This window comes from Haliotis asinina, chromosome 5 (genome assembly GCF_037392515.1).
Source record: "Haliotis asinina isolate JCU_RB_2024 chromosome 5, JCU_Hal_asi_v2, whole genome shotgun sequence".
NCBI lineage: Eukaryota > Metazoa > Mollusca > Gastropoda > Lepetellida > Haliotidae > Haliotis > Haliotis asinina.
In genome coordinates this window covers 78035560-78050505 of record NC_090284.1, presented here as the reverse complement: position 1 = coordinate 78050505, position 14946 = coordinate 78035560, and the positions used below count along the sequence as shown (strand labels likewise).

General features: G+C 38.6%; 1 protein-coding gene across 6 annotated transcripts in view; it reads left to right on the top strand.

Moving 5' to 3' along the window:
- The first annotated feature begins 12625 nt into the window (after positions 1–12625).
- LOC137285344 (cell death-inducing p53-target protein 1-like) overlaps positions 12626–14946 on the top strand; it is a 43970-nt gene continuing 41649 nt past the window's right edge. For 5 of the 6 annotated variants that reach the window (XM_067817716.1, XM_067817715.1, XM_067817712.1 and 2 more), the window contains exon 1: positions 12629–12710. The gene's annotated coding sequence lies outside the window, so the exon portion shown is untranslated. Of the gene's footprint in view, positions 12711–14946 lie in introns of all 6 variants that reach the window. The other variant, XM_067817714.1, reaches the window with a different exon arrangement.

Here is a 14946-nt window from a genome sequence, read left to right as displayed (position 1 = left end):
TCAATGTTGGCTTCAGTGGGTTGTACTTGGATTCCAGATACTCATCCTGCCTTTCGATAGGTTCTCCCACTGATTTGCCGGCGCTTGTACAACGAATAGGTTTTCTCCCGAGAATAACTCTTACAAAAAGACCTCAATGTGAATGCAACTTCTAGCTTGGACATCTGGATGGAGACATTTGGATGCGTTTTCGTACTTCTCCAGCTTCAAAATTGGAAATTACCTTGTTGTAAACTTTTGTTCGCATGGTATTGAATTGGTTTCTTTCTCGATTCTTCACACAGTGCTCTGTATTGCAGATGGGGCATCTAAGGCATATTGTAGCTTACGCACGATTTTGGTTTGCACATAACCCTCCTGCTTCAAAGATTCGCGTGCTGCACTCGCCATGTTGGAAACTATAACGGATGCCATTCCTTTCTCTCCGATGGTGCAATACACGGTTCCTTCTCTATAGACACAGTCTTTTCGTCGAAGATAGCCGAATGCTTAGATATCATCCACGAATGAAGGTAGACCGTCCAGGGATTGGAGATTCATGGACATGAATATGGACAGTTGTATTATTGTTTATGGTGTTCTAAACTGATCCCAAACAGATAAATAAGACAAGAAGTGTTAAAATAGTTTACACTTTTTGTATTTATGTATTTTGTGACACTGGGTGACACTAGCGTTCGAATATTCACAGTTCATGTCGGTGACATTGGCGGTCGAGTGTTAAGTGTTCGTGCAGGTCACACTGGCGGTGGTGTGTTGACTGTTCATGTAGGTGAACTGTCCATGTAGGTAAACCGTTCATGTAGGATCTCAGCTAAAAAGCCCAAGCGATGTCAATATGACTGAGTGGGTGAGTTGTTCTTCAATGTTCCAGTGGCATGGCTTGTCTGCTTGCTTTGGTAAGAAAACACATGTGGAAGATATGAAACCCATAGTTTCTCACTACCTATTTCTAGTCCTGTAAAACCAAGCCACCAAGCAGTCACCACCACAGACATACATCAACTCAGGAATTGCTTCAAGGTGTTTGGTATACATAGATAAATCTGCTTGTAGAATATTTCCACAACGTAGCTGCTCTGTGACGTATCCAATACGTAAGTGTTCAAGGCTACTTGAAGAATGTTGCCACAGTTTTGCTGCTCTGTCACCTATACGTACGTGGGCACTCTTGTAGAGTGTTTCCACAACTCTGCCCTGTGACCTATACGAACTTGGGTGCTCTTGGTCACTTGTAGAATGTTTCCACAAAACATGCTACTCTGTTACCTATACGGTACTTGAGTGTTCAAGGCTCCTTGTAGATTGTTTCCACAACTTTGCTGCTCTGTGACATATACACGAGTTGCATGGCGACCCTGTTAGAAATCCGTAGTATCTTGACCACAAGCTGATGGAAATCTTAATTCAAATTTGTTAGTCCAACATTAAACATCAGAGTCTGAAAAGTGAACTTTGAAGAAAAAGCACGTTCCAGGCGTAATACACTGTACATGTTACATTCAGTGATGAAGGGCAGTGATGTGTTATACTTACACTTCATTGTTCTTTGTGGCTTTTACTCCAGGTTCTTCTACGGACTGAGTCCGCCTTAATGTTTAGTTTATTAATCTTAATATTCCTGCACGTACGACAGCAGAAACGTTTCTTCCAAATGTATGGACATAAAGTCTAAAAAGGTTGAACACATTGTAATGTATCACAATGGAATACTGGGATGATTCAAAAAGCTAAGATTAACTCATCTCATACAAGGTGACGAACTGAGAGTTGAGGCCTTTATGGTGGATATTTCAACATTCATGAAGCTTGCTCATGTTCACCAGTAATGTTTGCATCGATGACCTAATATTGTTCAGTAGCCATCACATAGCCAATTGCCTTCCACAGATTAACACATGTCAACTTGAAATTATGGGGACAACTGTTTCATAGTTTGACATATACATAAAGAATCATTGATCAAAGTAATCTTGCTCGACTAGTGTTTGTGTAGCTCTGTATCTTGTAACATTGTTCGACTCGACTAGCTCTGTGTCTGTAGTTCTGTATCTTGTAACATTGTTCGACTCGACTAGCTCTGTGTCTGTAGTTCTGTATCTTGTAACATTGTTCGACTCGACTAGCTCTGTATCTGTAGTTCTGTATCTTGTAACATTGTTCGACTCGACTAGCTCTGTCTGTAGTTCTGTATCTTGTAACATTGTTCGACTCGACTAGCTCTGTGTCTGTGTAGTTCTGGATCTGTATCTTGTATATCGTTCTACTCGACATGCTCGACTAGTGTCTGTTTAATTCTGTATCTTGTACATTGTTCGACACGACTAGCTCTATGTCTGTGTAGTTCTAGATCTATATCTTGTTCATTGTTCTACTCTACCAGCTCTGTGTCTGTTTAGTTCTGTATCTTGCACATTGGTCTGTTCGACTTGCTCGATCTGTGTCTGTTTAATTTTGTGTCTTGCAACTTGTATCTTGCAATTTGTTCTGCGCGACTAAAAACCTTGGAGTCAACTTTGTGTGGGGACTCTTTCGGTGTTGTCACAACCCCTAGTGTACAGTACACAACTCTGTGCACTTAAAGAACCCACGAATCCGTTGGTATATGACCAGACGGTAGCCACATGAATACGTGCAGACACCTAGTCGGGGGTACAGCAACGTGCAGTAAATTTGGACATAGTGGCAACGGGTGCCTGTCGTCAACGCGGACTATATGATTGACGTGGTTACATATATGCAATACTTTGACGAAATGATGAACGAATACGTTGCTGAGGACGAAGGCATAGTTAAGTTGTTCAAACTTCTTTAGTTGGTTTCACAAGACATGACAAACAAGTATACATGAATGAGGTGAGCGGACTTCCAGCTCAACCTCAGGGCCTTTCCTGCGAGCGGCATAATCCAGCTCGCGGTCGTCCCTACAAAGACAGTCGGAATGCCGGTCTCCACACTCACATCATACCTCCCATATCTAGATGTGAGCATACATATATATACAGTTTTTAACAACAATGGACAAGCAACGATTCAACAATGGACAGCTAGAGAAACAATAGTACTTCCTTCTACAGTTGTTGTGATGACAGACACAGCCAAGGGGGATGACCAATAAAGGCCATAAATGTCATATACAGTAATTAATGGAAGTGACAAAGAGGAACAAGGTAGCTGACAAAACAATGTACTCTGCGGTAGTGATAAAGATCAAGATTGTACATTGAATAATAATAACTAAATATCAAATAGCCTGGTCACATAGTTTTTGGTCTGTAGAAATATTTGGACATGGCTGTCCTGAAGTAGACACTATAACAATAGTACTGTGACTATGTGTCCCAGTCCACCCAGCTGTGAATTGGGTACCTCATTAGGACGAGAGAGCCACAATAGACTCTATGCGCCTAGTGGCAGCAAGAATTGTATGATCCCCAGTTGAGATTGATAATATTATGTGACGCTGAGACGGACATCCAGTTATCGAGGAGAAACAAATCCCAGCGCTTTGAGCAAGCACTAGTTGCATGGATATGTGCGCTATATAAATATCCAACAATAATAATAATCACTGGTCTGAATAATAAATACTGTGCATGCAGAGGGCGTAAATAGAAGTGATACAATGTAAACTAAGGTTTAAAAGTACAATTGCACTCGCCACACAAATCAAACATGGTAGTACAGATTATATTACGTGTGTGCGTCAATCAGTCACACATATCAAAGATACATGCATTCACGCCTTTAAACATACATGCATTCAAACGGACTAGTGGTTACTCTTTTGAGCTGCCTGATATTTAGTTAATCTATTCTTAGACATGCATTCAATACTTAAACGTTACATGTACTTGCTGTAACACGGTGATTTGACGGTTCAGTGATTTGATATCTCGGCTTGGCACCAATACAAGAAGCTGTATGGAAACGTCGCTTCACCTGAATAAAGTTGCTCATCTATAATGTTTGTCCTTGTAAGAACTATCCACATATGCAATAAACACGTCACAATTTCATTCTGGGCTCACAAAGGTCCAGAAACTCTCCGCACTGTGGCCATTCTCTCACAAGGGGTTTGACAAAAATAATCATGCAGCTGTTGCGAATATGTGCTAAAGATGAAAAAATGAAAATTTATTTTCCAAACCTCAAAATTTAAACTCGCCCATGGGCGAGAGTATTCAATTTCGTACAGAATTAATATTTTTTTAGATTGTAAATGAATGAAAAAGTGTTTATAAGTATCATAACAGAAATTTCAGCTCGTTGTGACTTTACTCCGCTCACTAACTTTAAACAATCTCGCCCATGGAAGAAAAACATTTTGGCCTATGGACGAGAATATTTCCTTTTACTCGAAATACATTGATTTGGAGGAAGCAAATAATTGCATGTACCTTCATGAGTATCATGACACAAAAGCCAACTCATTTTGACTTAATTCAGGGCTATTTTAAAAGTATGCACGAATACTTACTTTTACTCAAAATACATATTTTCCTGTGTTTTGGAGGTTATAAATGAATGAGGATATATTTAGAAGTAACATGGCACAAAATTCAACTCATTTTGGCTTACTTCTGCTTATTTTTAACAAGTACAAGAAGACGTACTTGTACTCAAAATACATAGTTTGTTTTATTGTTTTGGAGGTTGTAAATAAATGAAAGTGTGTTTATGAGTATCATGACAAAAGAAATGAAATCATTCTGGTCTAATTTCACTCGTGGACGAACATATTTCTATTTGCTTGTTTTCTTTATTTTGCAAACATATGATTAAAACTAGAAGAAATTATAATGACAGATAATTCAGGTTAACTAAGTGAACGAGTAACATTTTACGTCGCACTCAGCAATATTCCAGCTATATGGTAGCGGTTTGTAGATAATCGAGTTTGGACCAGACAATCCAGTGATCAACAGTATGTGCTTCGATCTGCTCAATTGGGAACCGATGACCAGTGTCAACCAAGTCAGCGAGCCTGACCAACCGATCCCGTTAGTCGCCTCTTACGACAAGCATAGTCGCCTTTTTATGGTAAGCATGGTCTACTCAAGATCTTCACGGGTCCTGAACGCAGAGCTTTACTTCCAGTAACATATACACTTAGAATACTACCCCTCGAGATTCTTTTGAATTTAGGTATTCTATAGATATAACAAAATTCAAAATATATCTTTGAAGCTGAAGTTATTTGTGAGAGTCCTTATCAAGAGTGACCGAACTCAAGTGACATAAAGACTATGCTGTACTGTCAACTTCTTTCCAGGACGTCACGTGTCACCAGTCGTGAGCTAAAGGCCTTGTGAAATCCTCTCACAAAGGAAACCCAAAGCACCAAAACTGTGTTTCTTTCTAGGTGACACACGGTATGTTGTCAAAGTTTCCTTTGTTGAATACATTCTGCCGTGAGCAAAACCTTCCGCTTGGAAAGTGTACCTACCCAGTAGTTTTACGTGTACCTACCCAGTTTAGCATGCTCCGTTTGAATATTGCGTGATCCATTTTTAGAAATTCTCGTTTGCCCGTCCAGGCTTTCTTCCACCGGGGTTTTATGGGATATTCTCCTGTTTGTCAGACCATTAATAATCAACAACAGGGATAGGTCAGGGATTGCTTTCTTTACCATTTGTACTAATTAAAGGTCACATGCAACCAAAAACTCAAACATAATTAAAATACAATCATCACTTTTTCATGACAAATAAAATACATTGCTGCTTTTGAAAAAACAAATAAACAAAATTATAAGCGTACAATCGCGATTCAAAAGTGCAATATTTTGTACTTGGGCTTACTTCCCTCGAAACGAAGCCCTTGGGAGACCGAACCCAGTCATAGAGGGTCGATGTGCACTCAAGAAGTGTAACGACGGCCTCCGACTGGCTGGTTCATTTGCTGATGCACTGAGGGCTCATTGTGTGTACAGAAAGATGATCTGTTTGATGGGCATTTTAGAAGTATGGCTAGTCACAAGAAAGTAAGATTCTTTATGGGTAACAACTTCTTTTATTGTACTTGATGCGTCGTTTCAGTATGGATTCGTATACCGTTGTCAAACAAAATCATATACACCAGGAGTTGTTATCCTTAAACAAAATGTATTTAGAGATGTTGGGTTTTGTAAATACATGTTCTCTGAATTTCCGTTCGATCCAAATTAAAAATCACCTCAGATGAGATAGTGAACTACTGGAAACTGTCATTCGTCCAAGTACAAAGCAGGACTTGAAAATGACAAGAGTTTGCACCAGTTTCCGTCAGATCCAGTCATCCGAGAAAACATGGATGTAGTTTGTTTTCAACCCACTGACATAAAAACATGTCATATGCACAAGTATCACACCTGCCTAATTACATAATGTCTCAGAGACAGGACTCGGGTGCACGAGTCTTAAATCAATTTATTTTGTTTCTGGCGTATAGCCTGAGCGGTGTTAAAGGGGCACTGATGCGGTGCGATTTCCGTGCAGTGGTGGTTTCTTTCGTTATTGTTTGTCTCCCGTGAGTACTCGGATGATATCCCAGAATTCGTGACTGGTTCGTGACCTCTGCTGCGCCTCCCATACGCGCAATTGATAGTTTATGCGTAGACTGAGCAACAATGATGAAGTCATTTTACTTCGTTATTATGAAAACAAATCAAACACCTTGAAGTTTACTTATCTGCCAGTGGTATAAAAAAAACGTTAGGACTGAAAAATAGCGAAGTCATTGTAGTCTTTATATTTTGTCTTATAAACCTAATTAGTTCCTTGTCACACTTGTATGCATTTTGAAAGTTAATGAAAAAAACGATCACGGTCTGCATATACTTACAGTGAATTTCTTACATTCTTACATGATTTAAATATCTAAACATTGTATAGAGCGCCAACGTGAATCATATTTCACACACACCTTATTCGCGACCTAGTCCATGTTTTCTGTAATACAGCTTCTGCTGAATGCTACAAGAAATAAATTAAAACAAAACGCAAATATTAAATTTAAGACAGACGAAAGTTATAGCAACAATGTCAGGCTGTTACCTCGTTCAGAAATGTATCCATCAATATCCACATAAAAGAACGATATTCCATTCATCTGCAGCTGGTAAATAATCCTGCTCTATGTCTTGTGTCTTTCAACAGTCTTTCAACGTGCGAAAAAGTGACACATGGTTTAAGAATGTTTCACACTGGTGTATACACAATCTCACTGGTCACCCAGGACAGCACAGTTGGCAACTAACTGTATGATGTCCGCCTTTAGTTAGGTAGTGGCGGTTAATTCTTTGTAGGAAGGATGTTGTTTTTACACTCGTACTTTACGACAGGGTGTATTCAGAATAGATTACGTAAATCTACACTCATAGACACTGTCTTTTTTGACAAATCCGCTAGAAGATAAAAGTAATTAATCAATCAGTGTGTTATCGGTTAATCCTTCGATCGAAGTTTGTTTTTGTAACTCATCTGATAAACCGTCTTGCATCACTTACATCCACATATTACATAACATTCAATACACTTGCCATTACAGACCTTAATTTATAATGTTGAGTAATTACTCCAGACCAGCATGTGATGTGAGGCAAGCATGTGACATGGACATGGCACGTCACCGAGCGCTCGCTCACTTTGACCAGGGAGCCTATATAGAGGGGGAGAAGAAACTCCTCGAAAAGCCGCTGAACATATGTCTCGGGTCCTTATGTAACCAGTGTAGACAATGTGGGGGCAGCGTAGTATTTAAGATTGAGCCCGGTTTTTTTTCAACAGCTAATAAAGTTCGCTGAGTGTTGTAACAACTGAAATCATACATGTAGAAGATAGGTTAAAGGTCACATGCAACGTAAAACACAACTTTGCAGATTCTGATACCTTTCCGTTTGCACTTACCGAAACAAATCATCGAAAATGCCAATTCCACCTATAAAGTTAAAAAAAAAACGCGATGAAAAAAAAGCCCGCGAAATCGGAGTTCAAACGAATCTCTAAATTTCTACCACCGCTCGGGGGGAAAGTGGTTTCAACAGCTGTGCTGCACTGCACCCATAACGCATGTGCAGTGAATAGGTTGAAACTGCACGGAGCTTGAAACAGTGTTCATGGCCGGAGTAAGAGGTTGTAAGCAGTAGTCTAGTCTTGGATGTGTACACAAACAAGTAAATAATCTACTCGTTACATAAAACAAACTTGTTGATTGTGGTAAGCAGCCTCTGTCACAGAGAAAGTTCAATGTCTGGTTTATTGACACCTATATGTCTGCCTGCATGTCTGCTAAAGACAATATGCAATACACAGCTTCAATCATTGACCACATGCAATTTAAAGGGGCACTGATTACACGATGCCATTTAGAAAGTGGTCAAATGCAACATATGTCATATTTGGGATTTCACTTTCTTAGTAAAGTACAAATTCTAGTACTTTTTCGGTTGAGTCCCATTCGGGATTCGAACCCGCACCCTCAGAGTCAGGCACCTAATCGCCAGCACACAAAGTCAGCCGCCTAGCCCGCTCAGCTGGCGATTAGGTGCCTGACTCTGAGGGGTGGAAGTCGCGGTGGTCGAAACCAAGCAGCAAACTGGCCAGCACCCGCTCCCTCGACCGTGACGTACAAAGGGACAGGGCTCCTATCAATATTAGACAATAAGTCCGAAAAATTGCAAAGCTTTATATTTAGATAATTTAGAGGGTTGGCCCAGCTGTCATAACAAACATCATACGTAAATGTAAATCACTGCTTCATGGTTCACTGTCTGCCGGGGATGCATGCTTTTCCCACGTGGCGGGGTAAGACTTCTCCCTCGCATGGCCACGTGAATCAATCAGAAATAGGCATTCTTAAATGAGGTAGGATAACTGTGCCCCGTACGTGCTTATGAAGCTTGAGCTTGCAGTTATATTTCTTCAGTTGTGTACAAATATTGGTCTAGAATAATCTTTCAAATCCCTTAGTGTTAAATATGTATTGATGAAGGGGCTCCATACATGTTCATGTTGACATTGTTGGTAGTTATTGTCTTCTTGTGAGGGTGCTAATGTCTCAAAACATTTGAAGTAAATACACCAGGTTTATACTTGTAGGATATTTATGTGTGTAAGTGATAGCTAAATTTGTGCACAATCGCTAACGTATGAAGAGACCATGTAAGTCCATCTCAGGTCCTTGCAGGCAGCAAAAGTACTGTAAGTCACCATGGTGATCTACCGTCAGTTCCTGGCGGTCTATGGCCTGTTCTCATTTTGTATGGCTTGTTTGTATTTTGTGTATTGTCCGAAAGGTGCTTTTATATAACTATTAAGTGCTTGGTTTAAATCTGACTCACATTCTTTTACTTTCCCTAATACTGACAGGTTTTATAATATACATCTATTTATTATCGATGTTTAACTGGGTCATGTGAGGATAAGACTGAAATGTTGCGGACTCCCGCTCAAATGGTTTTTAGGATTTGTTTTAATTTGGTCATCGAACTTTGATAATAAGGATAATCTTAAACAGTTTGCATTGTGGTTTCATTAAATGAAGAAAGAATTTTATCAAGTGTCACGATAGTTGTGTAGACATTGACGTATACAGTTTTGCAGACTCAAACAACTAAATTTTGAAATTTAGTTGGCTTGCCAATGTGTCAAACTGTTTCGTCATTGTGGACTGACTGTTTATAACTGTGTTTTAGCAGAAGTAAATATTCTCGCAAATAGGCCAAAGTCAATATGAGTTGAATTTTGTGTCAAGATACTGAAACATGTACTTTCATTCATATATACAACCTCCAAAGCATGAAAAAAACCCATGTATTTTGAGTGAAAATAAACGTTCACACACACGTGTCAAAATGTTTTTCGCCCATGGGCGACATTTTCTTTTAAATCGTTCTAAATTAGCTGAATTAAGTCAAAATGAATTGAATTTTTGTTTTTCATTCATTCGCAACCTCCAAAACATGGAAAAATGTGTATTTGGAGTAAAAATATTCTTGCCCATGGGCCAAATGTTTTTCTCCCATATTCGAGATATTTCAAAACAGCTGTAAATTAGCGGAATTAAGTCAACAACAGTTGAATGTCGTGTCATTATACTTATGAATATACATACCCTTATTCATTCATAACGTCCAAAACTTGTATTTAGAATAAAGGTATATATTCTTGCCCATGTGTCAAAATGTTTTTCGCCCATAGGCGAGATTTTAAAAAAATGTTCTTTCATTTATAATCCCCAAAACATAAAGATGCATTTGGAGTAAAAAGAAATATTCTCGTCCATGGGCCAAATGTTTTTCGCCAATGGGTGAGATTTGTAATAAAAGCTCTAAATTAGCGGAATTATGTCAAACCGAGTTAAATTTTGTGTCAGGACACTTATCCATTGGCGAGCGAGTTTAGATTTTGAGTTTTCGAACAAAAATATTCAATTTTTCATCCTTAACATATATTCATAACAGCTGCATGATTATTTTTGTCAAGTCCTGTGAGAGGGCGGACATAGTGCTGAGAGTTTCTGGACTTTTGTGAGTCCAGAATTAAACTGTGACGTGTTAGTGTTATAAACAATACGAGCAAACCTTAAATCATCATAAAATTCTCATGACCATGTCTTTATGTTCCCTTCAACAATACAATCAGGCATCGGAGTTCAAAATCTGACAATTGTTGTTAAGCTGTGATCAGCTTGGCCAATCAGTTAAACGATAGAAATGACTAAAAGCTGGGGTAAACAGTGTTGAAATCATGCAGTGTGACAATTAGTGGAGGTTAGACTGAGAGTTACAAGGCTTACTATGCAGAGCTGTGGAATAAAAGAAAAATGAAGTATAAAACATGACTAAGATTCTTATAGGTGTTCTTAATGTTTAACAGAGTAAGTTACTAAATAGAAACAGTGCCATTCACTTCATATAATCTTCCTAACTAGAAACTATGTACAAATAAACATTTGGGTCTGCTGAATATTTGTGTTAATGTGTACACAGTAACCAATGTAGTGTAATAAAGCTGAAATGGACCTGAACCTGAAGCATACAATATTTGATATGATGATATAATATGATATGATCACTGAATTTGAAATGAACGTCTTTCATAGAACCGGGGTAGAATAGGTCTTCAGGCCACTTTCTTTGTGGTAAGAGGCGACTAACGAGACTGTGTGGTCAGTCTCGCTGACCTGGTTGACACGGTATCGTATCCCAGCTGCCAAGCATGATGCTTATGCTGTTGATCACAGGAGTGTTTGGTTCAAACGTGATTATTTACAGTCCGGCGTCATTTAGCTGGAATATTGCTTAGTGTGGCGTAAAACTAAACTCACTCACTTTTATATAACATTCTGAGTCATGAGACCAATCACAACTAATTAGATTACTGAACAGTATCATTGACACCCATGGCTGTTTAAACTTCACAACAAATCAAAACGTTAATCTTGTACAGATTACTGACTGATGGCTGACACTCATGACTCTTTAAATCTCTTGTATACAAACATTGCAGAAACAATAACTGTTGTACGGCTGACTATACTCGTAACATAAACACCTATGCACTACTGTTAACCTTGTTTAGATTACTGACTACTGGTAATCATCAGACAAACAGTACGTGGTATGATATAATGTAAACACTTAACCACTCAGAGACATTTAAGATAAACAACACTCGAGACACGCGGATATGTTTATGATTAGAATTATTGCAACAATCTGTAATAAATTTCTTTTTAGTCCTACTGTTTTCTAAAAGTCTATGACCTTTTGACTTTCCGTTGGCCAAATTTTACTTTCCTTTGGCCCTTTTGACTTTTTCAATTTTGACCCGTAATTCTCCTTTGGCTCTTTTCACCGTCTTGCTCAGAGTCCGTTTAGTTCCTCATGGTCGATCCATTCTGTTCAGCTGAACTAGCTCAGTGCCTGTTTTGTTCTGTATCTTGTTTAATTGTTTTATTCGACTAGCTGTGTTATCATTGCGTCAGTCTACCTGAGAATCGTGTGAACACGTTCTGCTCGACTAGCTCTAGACTAACAACTAGTCTCTGAAATGAACATAGTCTACTGAAAAAAGTTCATAGTAAAAAAATACAACATAATAAAATGGAGCCCTGAGACATCCTTCATTTTCCTGACGCTTGGGGAATCTAGACTTGCCACATTTTCTAGACTTACATGAGCTTTCTTGATATATTTGCTTCAGGGTCTGTAGGGCAGACTAGACTAGCTCAGGTGATGTCTGTTCAGTTGTGAATGGTCTATCCTGTTCTAATCTATATTCTTATTCTATGGTCTCGGTTTAGCCATGCACCTCAGTGAGCATAGTGTAACCCTTCGTGTTTATTTAACTCACGAAAACTATGCGGAGCGTTACGTCAAAGAGTTTTTTTCCACAGTAACAATATTTCCTCAGTAATCTTTTATATGTGAGGTCCATTAGGGACTATTTCCACAGCGGTTCTGTTCATCATTACGTAATTCCTGAGAACGAAATTTTGACATTTGATAATATTAAATGGCGAGGCTAGAGCTTTCACTGAAGATAACACCAGCTCTGACATTGGCATCTCCAGGTAGCGCGTGCGTGGTCAACAAGCAACCAGTCATGTGATTAGGAAGGGAGGCAATTCGGTTTCCCCCAACACAAATAATTTCTGCACACGGCACCATAGTACTTACATTAGGTGTGACCGAGCGACAGTGTTCTAAAGTATCTGACATTTAGGTATGTAACTGGCTCTTGTTGTCTTTGTTTGTACCGACATATCAGACACAAACATTAATATTTCAGGTATTGTCAGTTGACGGAATCCTTTGTCTCTACAGACAGACTGCTTGGGGCGGACAATTTCCGTGTTTTGTTGGGGCTCAACGTATCATGTTTACGTTCTTACGAAACGTTGTTGTTCTCGTATTATGCCTTGAAGTGCTGAAACTGGTTCCTTGTGTTAGTAAGAGGGTGGCCATGGAGGCAGTTACGATACTTTCCTCTCTCAAGCCAACCCGATGATGTCAGCGCAGGCAGCCTGCAACAGAATTAGCCATAATTAGTCGGACGGACGGCATGCTCCACCATTAGGCAACAACAACAGGACGTGCCATTCAGGTTGGCTAGTGTTATGGTGGACTCGATAGATATATTGCGTGACAGCCAGTCGGTTAAACATCCAGCCCTGATTAGTAGGGGTATTGTTTTCACATGTACATGCAGCATGGTATGTCTTACCAGGCAGCAGATAATGCTTTTAACAGACTTCAATGTCGGAGACAGCCGTCACTTAACTATATTCTTGAACTATGCTATAAAGTAATAAGTGTCATTCTTATCACCAGTCAGCTCACAACACACGTTTGGTTTTCACGTTTAAAAGTGGAATTATAATCCTAGTTTGTAGCATGAAAGAGGCAAATAAACTCAGATTTGGTTCTAATATTCAACATTTAATTGGTGTATGTAGAAGTTTTCGCTCAAATGTCTCATTATTACAATGCTTTGTCAGTTATATGATAGAATGTCCAGAAGTAGTGAGCCTAACTATATTCTTGATGTGTAATGTGTATAAAGTCTCCATTTTATTGTGAAGGGATCATTAGCAAGGCCATATCCAAAGTTTAACATGTGGGTAGTGTGGTTCACATGACATGAGTCATCACAACACATTGGGGTATAATACTTGTGAAATAATTGCAGAAAATAAAACCAATATGTCACTTGGTACCTCTTGGATAATGGTATGTCCTCAGACAATATCTAAAAAAATATGCCCAGAATGGTATTGGATGTATTTCCATCATAATCAATAGCCAAAGATTTGGATTGCTTCAGTTAGATTTAGACAGATTATCCTTTAAGGATACCCCACTTTGATCTTTCACAAACTTTGTGTCCAGATATTCAAGCTGGAACTTGTGTGACCAGTCAGTATTTATTTCAAACCCTTGGCATCATGTATGAATAGTGAAAACATTGGAATCAGTTATGTTCTTATGATGAAGTCATCTGGAAGATGGTTGGTTGTGTTTCCAAAACAAGCTCTTTCAGCAGACATGAAAGTTGGGGGTCACATTTACAGGCAATTGTAGTTTTAAATTGCTTTTTTATGCACTTTAATATATATGTCTGATTCTAGTGGACTTCTGCCTACATCAAACACACGAAATGTTTCTTGCATATTTTGTTTCCTGTGGTTTGTGATACATTTAGTGCAGATTTTGTGGTTATGGGGGTACCAAGACAAAAAGTGAAAAAAATGATTATCTTAAGGCTGAAACATAGCAAACCAGTTTGCATGAGGTTGACAGATGTTATGAAAATAAAACACAAAAACAGCTGCATTTATACCATTGTCCTGGTGAGTCTCACAACTTTTGATAACCCCTAGTAAATCACCTGTTTCTCAACACCTCAAACAAGCTCAAACACGCATGCAAATACTCTAAAATTAAATCTGTAATTTATGACTCAAGTACTTGCTAGTGTAAGCTAACCATAAATACATTGATGTTATTTCTTCTTTCAGTTATCTCGTTGAATAAGGCTAAATAGAAAAAGGTGAAATGTTTCTTGGGCATTGGTGTGTCACTTTTATTTGTGTGTGTAACAAATTTTTTTATTTCCATTTTGAAAAAAAAAAGCAGTGTCCTGATCATTCATTTGTCCAAGAATGAATGTCAGTAAGAATGAGTGACTGAAACTACAATTCATTAGCACATGCCAAACTTCCCAAGCTGTATTTTTGAGAGCAAGAAAATAAAAATGTGTTACTCCCTCCCTTAAAATTGAAAATAAAGTCCTACTGCCCTCTTCACATTTGAAAAAAATGTCCCCGAGAAACATTTGATTTTTTTATGTGGCCTAATTGATGTTTCAGTTATCAAATTAAATTGATATTTGTAAGAAATGAGGTTGCACAAGTGCATCAACTGATCTGTTATTTAAAAAGATATTTTGTTATCAGAAA